This window comes from Alosa sapidissima, chromosome 21 (genome assembly GCF_018492685.1).
Source record: "Alosa sapidissima isolate fAloSap1 chromosome 21, fAloSap1.pri, whole genome shotgun sequence".
Classification (NCBI taxonomy): domain Eukaryota; kingdom Metazoa; phylum Chordata; class Actinopteri; order Clupeiformes; family Clupeidae; genus Alosa; species Alosa sapidissima.
This window is the reverse complement of record NC_055977.1, coordinates 16816712-16829041: the sequence shown is the minus strand read 5'-3', so window position 1 is coordinate 16829041 and position 12330 is coordinate 16816712. Positions and strand designations below refer to the sequence as shown.

Genomic DNA, 12330 nt, shown 5'->3' with positions numbered 1-12330 from the left:
CTGCTTGCTGCTTGCTGCTTTTAAAGGCTGCTGTAGTGATTTTTGAAGTTGGCTGGTGTTCAGTCAGAGGACTTCATAATTCCTGTTTATACCCGTAGGTGATCCCCCCCCCCCCATCCCTCGTTTCTTTGAGCTAGTGAAGAAAAGAAGCAGGTTTGTGTAGAAAAAGAGAGTGGATGTGTGTGGGATTGAAAGCAAGAGGAATAGAAAGACTTTGGGTTCTGTCTCTCCTTCTCTCTCAGTGTGTGTGTGTGTGTGTGTCTGAAAATATCATGTCTTATCTGGCATCGCTGCCAGTGGAATACAGGTAACTCAGATCAGAGGCAAAACTCTACTCCGGTGCCTGAGAGACCTCTGTGCTCTGTGGAAACTGCATAATCAGTTTCTCAGTTTGATTAAATGGAGAGAATGCAAATTATACACTAGTGAACATACTCTCTCTGGCACACACACACACGTAGATACACACATTGCCAATTTACAACTTCAGAGATATATGAATGTCTCTCCTATGGACTGAATAAATAGACTTTATCTAGTCCAGAAATAGACACTGTTCAGTCAGCACTACACTTGCAGTAGAATCAAGGTATTCTCCGATGTAGAATGTTGCTCTGATAATGTTACTGTTGCTCTGATGTTGCATGTGTATATCACTCACCCCAGCACAGTCAGACACACCTCCACACACCACACAGAAAGAAATGCACAAACACACACACACACACACACGTAGCCATGCACATTTACCTTAAACTCTCCCAGGGACATTAACTCCTTCACTGTCACGCACACACCTACTCACTCTCTCCCTCTCTCTCTCACACACACACACACACACATGCACATTTACCTTAAAGTCTCCCAGGGGTACTCGTATGGGCCCCAGTGGGGGTGAGGCGGGGAGAGTGGCTCTGTGACTGGCACTTCTATGGGCCGCTGGGCTGAGCTAGCTCCATATGATCCTCATCTCCCTCTTCATAGGGACCTGCGCTTACAGCATATGTGTGTGTGTACATCTAAGTGTGTGTATGTGTGTGTGTGTGTGTGTGTGAGAGACAGAGAGAGTGTGTGTGAATGAGGGAGAGTAGGACAAAGGAGATTCCCGGTGGACTCTGTACATTCTAGCACATGAACGTGTGTGACTTTGGTGTTTAGACTGAGTCACGCTCTCTCTCTTGCAAAATGAATGGGCACTTCTGTGCATAGCATGGACCACAGTACATTCAGCAGACTGTGCAAGCACGCTGTGTGTGTGTGTGTGTGTGAATGTGTGTGTATGTATGTGTGCATATCCAGTTTGAACAGTATTGGATGCCATCGCACCTAGGTGTTGAATCTAACAGATAGAACTCAGTGTGTCATCCCAAACACACACACTCGTGTATGCGCACAAACACACCAAGAAAAAGAGGAGATTAAACAAGTCGGATTATGTAAGTGTCTATCAAAACAAGACAGCGCTCTAGCAAAGCCAGACAGCGCTCTCTCTCTCTTTCTCTCTCTCACTGCATCAGCTTGTCCTGAGATGTCCCATAAGCACTGATCTCTGCTTTATGTCTTCGTGTCTGTGAGTGTGTGTGTGTGTGTGTGTGTGCGCGCGCCAGCTTATATCTGTTTATGTGTGCGCCTACATCTTTGAATATGTTTGTGTGTGTGTGTGTGTGTGTATGTATGTGTGTGTGTGCGTGTGTTTTGTTTTTGCTTGTGCCTACATCTGTGAGTGTGTGTGTGTCTGTCTGTTTTTGCATACATCTCTCTCTGTGTGTGTGCATATTGGTGTGTGTGTGTTTGTGTCTCCGTCTATGACCATACAGTATGTGTATGAGTGTGTACACATACAGTATCTATCTATTAGCGTGTTTCCATCCAACTCATGCGAATTAGTGATGCGCATCCATGGTAATGCGCATAAATTAAATGCGCATTAGTCAGCGTTTCCAACACCTATTGATTCCAAGTATTTTGGGACACTTTGCCTATGTTGAGTGAAATGGACGCCCTCCTCTCTGCGGTAGGAATAGCCTAGGCCCTATAGGCCTAATTCATTCCTTCATTTTGAAAATATTTTGTTTAATATCGATTAGAAGGAGAAGGCGGAGAATGTTTATATTGCGCAATCGGGTGTTGGCAGCTTCCCATTGCTGGAGACCGCCACACACTTGGGAATGACCAAGGTCTCGGCAGTTTTTTTGTCAAATTTGGCACTTCACTGTAGAGCTTCATTTCTATCATTTCACGCGGGCTCGGGCTGGGCTCGGGCTTGCGCGGTAGGCTAAATGACTTGAGCGGTCAGGTGATGCGTTTCGGTTAGCTGTGAGGAAGATGCAGAAATGGATGCTTAGGAGGTGAAACAGAGACTGGCCTCTTGTGACTGGCATTTTAGTTGCACCGGCAAAGAAAGCAAAGTCTGAGGTGTGGAAAAGTTTTGATCATGTGCATAATGAGAATAATGAGCCAGTGGTTATGTAAAATCCAAAGGATGCAACATTCTGTAGAACGACAGGGAATTCGTCACTGATAAGGCACGTTGATCAAAGCTGTCAGTGCCCATCAGGATCACGTTTGTTAGGCTACAGCAACAAAATCAAACCCTGCAAAGGTGAAACAAATGGTTACGGAGAAGAAGTGTGTCAGCTTTCGCTGTAAAGACATTAGGCCTTTTAATATCGTAAATGGCGAGGGGTTTGAAAAGCTGGCGCAAGAACTAATTAATGTCAGGACTGCGTATGGGAGGGTTCCCGCAAACTTCAGAATGCTGAGAGGACTTGGGCTATTTTATTTCTTTGTTCCAACTTCCAAGTGGCCTAGGCTACGTTAGTCATGAATAAATGATGTCAAATGTTATTCTTGACTAAAGGCAAAATAGCTGTGTGTGCGGACATTCGAATAATGTCGGGCTGTAAACGGGTTCGGCTTTTAAAAAGCTGTCAGTCTCGGGCTCGGGCTGATTTCTGTGGGGCTCAGGTCTTGTCGGGCCTAAATTGTGAGGCCCTATTATAGCTCTACTTCACTGACCAACAGTGGGTGGAGACCTTTAGATTCACAAGTCAGGGTTTGAAGATTTATGACGAATGATAGACCTGGCTGTTGCCCCGAGTACTCGTTGTCGGATGCCTATCCCAACAAACAAGCCATCGCACCTATCTATCCATAAATTGCAGGAACATCTGTCTGTCTGTTTGCGTGTCGTTGGTCCGTTCATTTCAAACTTGGCAGGTGTCTTGCTACTGGCATGAGTAGTGTCTTGCTACTGGCATGAGTAAGTCCAGTGCATAGTTTGACATTGTTTGGATATAAAAAACTAAATATATTGTTATATGTCGTTAAAAGAAGCACACGTTGGCTCTCTCCGCTCTACCATAGCCACCCTCTCACACAGCACTGCGCGCAGGACCAGAGAGAGGATAAGTGGAGATTTGGCAGCACTAAATCACGGTTAAAATGCAAGATGTTTGATTATCATCTCTGACCTCAACAATAAAGACTTCCTGTATGTTTGCTTGCATAAAATGATTACACGGATTTTGCAACAACACGCCAACAAACACGGGTATGTAGTGGCTATTCAAAATTACATGAAAAGTGCAATAAACTGACGCTTTGAATAGCCCAGGCTACATTGGACATGAGACTTTGAATAAACAAACTACATTTCCAACTGCAAGGTCCCAAATTGAAACAAGCGATAGGCAAATGGTCCCGAATGTGTATGTGTGCTTATATCTCTTTTCTCCCAAACTTAATTAATCAGTTCAGTCAGTGTATCTAGGAAAAGGAGCGTCATGGCAGCGTCAGCGTCCTTCAAAAAGGAAGATTTAAGACCCATTTCACATCAGACTACACAAAAGTGTACCCAATTGTCTCATAAGATTAAAACATAATGATAGTCTTGCACACTGCCCTGCTTGTAACAGTGACTATTGCATTGCTCACAGCAGGTTAAATGATTGCAAAAGACTTGTTGAGGTGAGTTTAACAAGTGTAATTTAATTTGCATATTACTCAGGCCTATACAAGATGGCTAGTTGCCAAGGCTACATGAAAAAAAAATCTACAAAAAAATCTACATATTTTACTATAACAATTTCTATCAATAGGCCTTCCTTATTTTGGTGTTGGTATTATTGAACAAACATCTGAATTTCAGTATCTAAGTAGGTTAGGTTGGGATGTCTGCTATACATGGCTGAAATTACTGTTAAAATGCACTTCCAGTATAGTGAGTATTGGCAAAACCGGTTATCATTTTTATGTTGAGGCGGTGGGGGTGTTGTCGGCAGCTGCTGAAAGTAACTAAAAGTAACTTGTAATCTAACTTAGTTACTTTTAAAATCAAGTAATCAGTAAAGTAACTAAGTTACTTTTTAAAGGAGTAATCAGTAATCAGATTACTTTTTCAAGGTAACTGTGGCAACACTGTATGTGTGTGTGTGTGTGTGTGTGTGTGTGTGTGTGTGTGTGTGTGTGTGTGTGTGTGTGTGTGTGTGTGTGTGTGTGCATGAGTGATGATCCCATCCACGGCCTGCCACTGAGCCCGGCGAAAGCTATCTGGACAGATGGAGGGTTTGCGCGGCCTGCACAAGGAAGTCTGTGTAGATTGGACAGGCCTGCCATGTTCTTGGGCTGGCGGCAGCAAGAAGCCGTCTCTCCCCAGGTTGTAATCGCTTCTTTTGGTCCAATGAACAAGGGATGAAGACGAACGAATGAAGCGCTGAGTGGATGGAGGCAGGGGCAGAAAGAGACAGAGAGAGAGAGAGAGAGAGAGAATGGCGGCAATGTGGTGAATAAGAAGACAGGTCTGTCGCCATGGCTTCATGTCACTGTCGTTTTTAACGAAGTATGGATAGGAATAAAAGCACAGTCAGACAAGCATGTACACACTCTTTCTCTCTCTCCTTTTCTCGCTCTCTCACACACACACACACTCACAGACAGACATTCTCAGACACGCACACACAAATGCACACAGATGCTATCACCCCAGTCCTCATTAGGCGCTTACACACTTTCCCGTGTAAAGAAGATTTGAATATGAAATTGAAAGAGTGTGACCATTCAGGCGTGCGTGTGTGTGTGTGTGTGTGTGCGCATGCGTGCGTGTGTGTGCATGTGTGTGTGTGTGTACACAAGGCATCTGCATCCCAGAACTCATCTGTGTGTGCAGTCAGGTAGAGAGATGTTTTTCTTTCTTAAATTGCCTTCCATGCTGTTTTGCTAGGGTAATGGAAGAACCACGAGACAGGAGGAAGGAGAGAGAGGGACAGAGAGAGAGAGAGAGGGGGAAAGATAAAGAGAGGGTGTGTGAGGGAGAATTGGGGAGAGTGAGAGGAGGGGTCTAGGCATATACAGTGACAGTTCCACTTCTGAAGATGTAGCGTTACCAGGCATTTCCATAATGCCGCCATCGGTGTGGATTCATTAAGGATGCTGGCTGCTTAGCATTTAGCGGGCGCTTCATTCGTGTACACCTTAATAAATCATAAATACACCATCACCCTCTCTACTGCCTCCGTTCACTTTCTGTCCGACTTTACCTCTCCTCTCAGTCTCTGTCTCTGTTAACTGTCTGTCTTTTATCCTCGTTCTTGAACTTTGGTGACCCCGTGCAAAGTTACGAGCAGTCTGTCTCTCTCTGAGGATGCTTGAGAGAGGAGAGATAGTTAGAAGGGTTTTGGCACAGGCAAACAGAGAGAAAGAGAGAGACAGAGAGAGAGAGAGAGGGGTGGATAGAATATAGCAGACGGAAAGAGAGTGAATGAACAAAGCCGTGGTGGCTGCTGAATAAGTGAGACGGGTTCGTCTGGAGGAGAGGGGGTACGCGGGGCCCGAGAACGAGAGAAAGGAGAGAGAAAAACGAGGGAGAAAATTGGAGTCAGACAGAGAGAAAGAAAGAGAGAGAGAGAGGGACTGCAAAAGAACAGAGAGAATTGGAGTGAAGGGGACAGAAGGTGAAAGAGTGTGATGAAGAGAGGGAGAGAGAGAGAGGGGGGAGATGGAGGGAGGGACAGAGAGACCGAATGAGACAGACTGCCAGTGTGAATGAGAATGAAAAGAAGCAGAACCGTGAAGAGGGAGAGAGAGAGGGGGACAGTGAGAGAGAGAGTAAAATAGAGAGAAAAAAAAGAGAGAGAGTGAGAGAGAGTCATGCAAATTACCATGTAAATGAGCCACACAGTGGAGGTAAAATTGCCCTCTTTCCAATCAGAGAATCAAATCCATCACTGCCCCGCCGGAGTAGAGGGAGTACAGATAGGGAGAGAGGGATGGATGGAGGGGTGGTGGCAGCGGAGGGAGGGAGGCTAAATGAGGCACCCTGGCCCACAGATAGTGCCTCCCTGCTGGGAGGATAACTGCAGGCTGGGGCCTCTCTCTCTTGGAGCTCTTTGTCTCTGAGGTTTCCAATCAGCCAGGCTTCAGTCGCCCGTCGCCTCTGGAGGGCATTAATGACATCTGCTACTACACCGTGCCACACACACACACACACACACACACACACACACACACACACATTATACACACACACACACACACACACACATACACAAATTATACACACACACACACACACACACTACACACACAAATTATACACACACACACACATACACAAATTATACACACACACACACACACTCTACACACACAAATTATACACACACACACACACACAGATTATACACACACACACACACACACACTCTACACACAGACACATACAATCACACGCATACACACATAAATTATACACACATAGTCAGACACAGTCTCAAAACTACACACACATACACCCACACACAAATTGCACTCACACCCACACAGAAATTACACTCACAAAACTATAGAGATACACACACCAACCCTGACATACACAGAGTGACTATATACAGTACACCTACACTCATACATACAAAAAATATACTTGCAAAAATACAGACACAACATTGTATTCCCTTACTAAGCCAGGCATGGTGAATGTCTGTCATGTGTGTGTTTGTTTTTAAACTCCTTTTATCAATGTTTTGATCTTTTTAACTTTTTTTGTGTGGCACAGATTTCATTTGGAAGTGTATTTGTGAGTAAATGCCATTACTGTGTTTATGTTGGCCTGTTCGCACAGTCCACATGGATTGCCTGTTGTCAACCATGGCTGCTTTAGTACAACACTGAGCACTCACTTCTTCCAACCCCAACAGTAACACTATGTCTACTGGCACGCACGCACGCACACACACACTTGCTACTAGCTGTTATAATGTGAAAGGGCTGAGATTTATGGATGTGGATGACATTGATGAGGTGAAGAGTTGTTTTCACTGTTTAATAATGCAGGGACCCTGCAACTCTTGCTTTTCAACATTGACTGTGTGTATGTGTGTGTGTGTGTTGTGTGTGTGTGTGTCCAAAAAGGAATTTCATCTTTTACCAATAAAATAAAGTAATAAATACAAACTTCATCCAGCACGTAAAAATTTTACGTTGAGTTGAACAAATTGCTAAACCATTTGAAATGCCACTATTTTGCGTTTAGCATACCTTTTGGCTTGTTTTATCTGTTTATTGACTCACATTTGGCAATTTTAAAACCATTTTAGCATTTAAAAAAATTTTCATGTTCACCAAGGGATCACTGATCTGCACTTTGCCACAACTAGAAAACATAACAATTCTCTCAATGAACAAAGCAACTGCAATGAAGTGGGTTTTTAATTATCGTAGTTTACGATTCATTATCCCGACATTACGTAACTGAAGTGTTGGGGCATCGGGGTGGCACACACAACCAGACGGACAGACACATATTCCAACAGAAGTGTTTCATCACACACCACCATGCCACATCAAACCCCAGCACGGCGCAGAGGCTGGAGCAGAGGAAATGACCGCTTGCTCCTTCGCTTACAGTACTCTGTGGAGCAGCCGCTTCTTCTGGCTTGGCTTTGGTTCTCTCCACCTCCCTCTCTCTGTCTCTATCATTCCTTCCATCTCTATCTCTGTCTTTCTCTCTCTGTCTCTATCATTCCTTCCATTTTTAACTCTGTCTGTCTCTTTGTCTCTATCTCTGCCTTGCTGCCTGTCTGTCTCGTTTTGTTTGTCTCCATTTTTCCCCTCCTCGATATCTATCTTTTCTGTCTGTCTGTTTGTGTTTTTCTGGCTCTCTGTTTGTCTTGTTCTCTCTCTCTTCCTCTCTTCTTTATGTCTGTGTCTGTCTATTTGCCTTCCCCCCACATCATGCTTGTCTATCTCTCCATCTCTCTCTTAAATCTCTCTGTCTGTCTCTCTCTCTGTCTGCTCAGCTTTGCTCCTCATGGAATCACGCTGCATTGTCAGGAAGCTAGCGTAAGGCTGCTAAGAGCCGTGTAGCCTTGCCAGCTGGCTACAAGGGCCATTATGTTCACAGAGAGAGAGAGAGAGAGAGAGAGGGAAAGAGAGAGAGAGAGAGAGAGAGGGAAAGAGAGAGAGAGAGAGGGAAAGAGAGCACGCAAAAGCCATCTCTGCCAAGCTGAATATTCACCGGCACTCGACGCAATCCCCAGGACGGCGTGCCAAAAAAAAGCTGCGCTCCAACTCCAGCCGACCTTGTTTACCTGCTCCGTATTTGTCACCAGAAAAAGGAAGAGGGGGCCTGTGATTTGTGCTGCGCTGCGCTCCGTGCCGTGACCGCCTGCCAAGTCATTTATTCCTCTACTGCACTCGTCTCTGCCAAAGTGCCTTACAGAAGAAGGGAGAGAGATGGAGATGGAGGGAGGGAGGGAGAGAGGGCGAAGGACAAGAGCACGAGAAGTGAAACAAAGTTTTTGGGTGAGGTGCAAAAGTGGAGAGAAACATGGAGCTGGAACCAAGAGTAGGGATGCTGAAATTTGAAGAAGAAGAAGAAGAAGAAAATGGTTTGCTGGAAAGAGGGGAAGAGGACACGGATGAAAGAGTGAAATAAAGGATGTGTGTGTGTGGGGGGGGAGTCAAGTTAGAGAGGAGAGGGAGAGAGAAGTTGGGTGGTGGTAGTGGTGGTGGAGTAATTTGGGAGTCATTTTGGATGTTTTTTTTAGATGAGGGGGTCCTTGGCAGAGAACCCCTGTGCCCAGCTGTCTCTGTGTCCCGCACGCTCAGTGGTGGTGTGTGATCAGTGGTGGTGGTGGTGGTGTGTGTGTGTGTGTGTGTGTGTGTGTGTGTGTGTGTGTGGCAGTGGCTCCATGGCTGTGAGGCCTGGGCACAGATGGCCGGTGTAGAAAACCCCACGCTAAAGCCACACAAAGACACACTGGCACTGTTGCCCGTGCCCGCCTGTGAATGCATGCCAGGGCCTCTCACAGTCCTCTACCATTCCCTCCCTCTCCCTCTTTCTCTTTCTCTTTCTCTCTCTGTCTCTCTCTCTCACACGTTCTCTTTTCCTTCTTTACATAGACATAGACCAGCACTCCAAAGCCTGAGTGTTAGATGTGGACTTCACTAGACCCATTTGTAATTCATAGTAAGGGACATTGTTCCCTCCTGTCCCTCCCAAATGCCCCCAAACCACCCCCCCACCCTCTTTTTTTCTCTCTGACTAGTCTGCATGGGGACTCTGAGCACTGAGCAAACAGCACCTCTGTTGATCCACCAGATTCTCTCCTAATGAATGGCACACTGGCACAAACTCCCAAACAAACAATGACGACAGAACCAGAAGAATGGGAATGAAAAAAAAAAAAGAAAACAAAATGCAAAAAAAAAAACATCTGAGCACACACACAAACGGGTAATCCCCGTCTCAGAGGGGGGGAAAAACGATGCTTTGTCTCTCGTCTCGGCGCTTGTCTCAGCGCGACGTGCGTGCCTCTCTCACGTGTCGCATCCAGCGAGCATCGCCGCGGCGACATCGCTCACTCTGACAACCCCCCTCAGCCGCTCCTCGTCTCTCGCCGTCGCTCTCTAAACTTTTTTGGACGCACGCGCTACCAAACGCAGCCCAGTGCTGTCGACTCGTATTACCTCTTGGCCCTCTTTTGTTTCTCGTCCTCCTCCTCTTCCTCCTTTTTTTTTCTCTCCATTCTTCTCTCACAGGTCTGTTGTTGTGATGGGCCCTGCTCCCCCCACGGCAGTCAGGATAGGGATCGCTACCGCCGCTGCTGCTACTGATGGACTCTGGCCACGTGGATGAGATGTGCTGGACTGTGCCGAGCGTGTCCTGTATGTGCGAACGTGTCCAGTACGTGTGAACGTGTCCAAACACTTTCATCCTGACAGACTGGGCCTTGGTCTCGTGTGCCACCAGGGGTGTGTGTGGTAATGAGCAACGAGCAGCAGGATCTCTCTCTCTCTCTCTCTCTCTCTCTCTTTGTCACTATCTCACTCTCTACTCTCTCTCATTCTCTTTTATGCACATGTTCTGAATTCCTTCCAGCTCTCTCCTCTTTTTTATTTCATCCTTTTTTTTCTACACTAGATGTTTTTACAATAAAAGTAGCTATACAAGATTCAGCACTGTCATGACAGATGCCAGATTTCCTTCACTTTCACTTTGATCACCGGTCACCGGTCACTGGCTTTCTAACATAACCTCTTGGCCACGAGTAATGATTTGAGTGCTTTTGAAAAGATATTGGTACTCTTTTATGTGGGAGGAAACAGACAACTATCTTTCTTTAATAGTTTCTATTTTCGGTCTTGTTCTAACAAAACTATTTGTGTGACAGTTTTTTTTTGGTGAGATTTTATTCGTTGTTGTTTTTTTTCCTCTTTTGGAAACAAGTGATTGAGAAAGACATTTGCCGGTAAACAAGTGAATAAACCACCACGCTTGTGTGATAATGGAGGAAAAAAGTTAATGACAGTCGCACATATGTTCACACATTTGATGCTGTTATTTCTGCTCTTTCTTTCATTTCCATTTTTTTCATTATTTAGACCTCTCTCTCTCTCTCTCTCTCTCTCTCTCTCTCTCTCTCTCTCTCTGTGACTCTTGTTGTAGCACTCTGAAATAATGAGCTGAGAAGCTAGTGTCTGGTAGCGAAGAGGCCCCAAAGTTAATTGGGTAATTACCTCCCCCCCATCTTCCCCCACCCCCAAACCACCTCCATTTTTTCCTATTTTGTTGCCTGAATGTAAGGGAACAAAAGCCAAGCAATTGGAAAGGGACATGAAATGCGAGAGGAGAGATAAGAAAATCTCTTTCCCCTTCTCAGCTGATATAAAGTGTGACAGGGGTTACTCTGGCAGGTCCCTCCGATGGAGACATCTCATTATCAGGACATCCGTGCACTCTTAGCAGGGTGGGAACTAGGGTGCAGCCACTGCCGCCATGTGGTTCCAGCTGACTGGAGAGTTGGTCCAAAAACCGGGCTGCTGCCCGCTCGTTTACACTCCGTGGCATCATCTGTCGGAGGTGTCACGCCATTAAATCACAAAACAGGCGCGGGCAAAAAAAAAAATGAAGTGCCCTTGAACGATTGACCCTCAGGTAGTTACATTTTTGAATTTATTTTGATAAATAAATGTCAGGCAGCTGCTTTGGTGTGGAGTTAAGAGGAAAAACTGGTTATACCCTCAATCTTTCAAACTGATCAAAGAACCCACTGGGAGCCATTGTGCCCCCGCACCACATTTATTCAGCGGGAAATCACAAAATTAGACCACTGGCTGTTTTTTGAAGTGTTTTTATGTACCTCATGAAAATTCAGCAGCCTCATTATGACTTGAAGACCTGAAATTGAAAAAAAGCTTTTTTTTGTTTTCCTCGACATTGAGCCATCTTGAACTTGGCCCATTAAACTAAATGTTACATGTTATGTGCGCAACACTGCTTACCATGAACAGCAGGACGTGATTGTAATGGTGTCTTTTGGAGGGTGGCACAGCAGTGATGAACTGGGTGGGTGTCAGGCAGATGCAGTCACTGTGGCGGTCGTCTCAGACCTTTTTTTTGGGGGGGGGGGGGGTTGGCCAATACTTATGTAGAAATAGACTCTTCTGTGTGTGTCCATCTGGGTAGTGAATGAGTAAATGGCCACTGGTCTTTGTGTATGGATGTGTGTGTATGTGCGGGCACTGGCCCCTGTGTTTATATACATGTACTGTGTGTGTGTGTGTGTGTGCTTTGCAGGGGTGAAGGGATAACAGTGTCTAAAATCCTGTAGTGAAGAGGGTCAGATATCATGAAGTTAATAGATGTTCTGTGCAGGGAAAAACCATCAGGGGCATCAGACAGCTGACAGCGTGTTGTCCAGATTCACGGCGAGGAATGGCGAAACATCTCAGCCCCTCTCTCTCTCACTCTCTATCTCTCTCTCTCTCTCTCTCTCTCTCAGTGAGGGATATGATGGATGGCCGCCATCCCTGCCCAGATGGTCCTGG

The 12330-nt window shown here is 45.6% G+C and overlaps 1 long non-coding RNA gene across 1 annotated transcript in view; it reads right to left on the bottom strand.

Annotated features, from left to right (window-relative positions):
• The window catches only part of LOC121695970, a 14805-nt gene extending 2700 nt beyond the window's left edge, over positions 1 to 12105 (bottom strand). Inside the window, exons 1-2 of the long non-coding RNA XR_006026211.1 lie at positions 12095 to 12105; positions 9310 to 9313 (exon numbers count right to left, since the gene is read on the bottom strand). This is a non-coding gene — a long non-coding RNA (uncharacterized LOC121695970). The remainder of the gene's footprint in view (positions 1 to 9309; positions 9314 to 12094) is intronic.
• Positions 12106 to 12330: the final 225 nt, after the last annotated feature.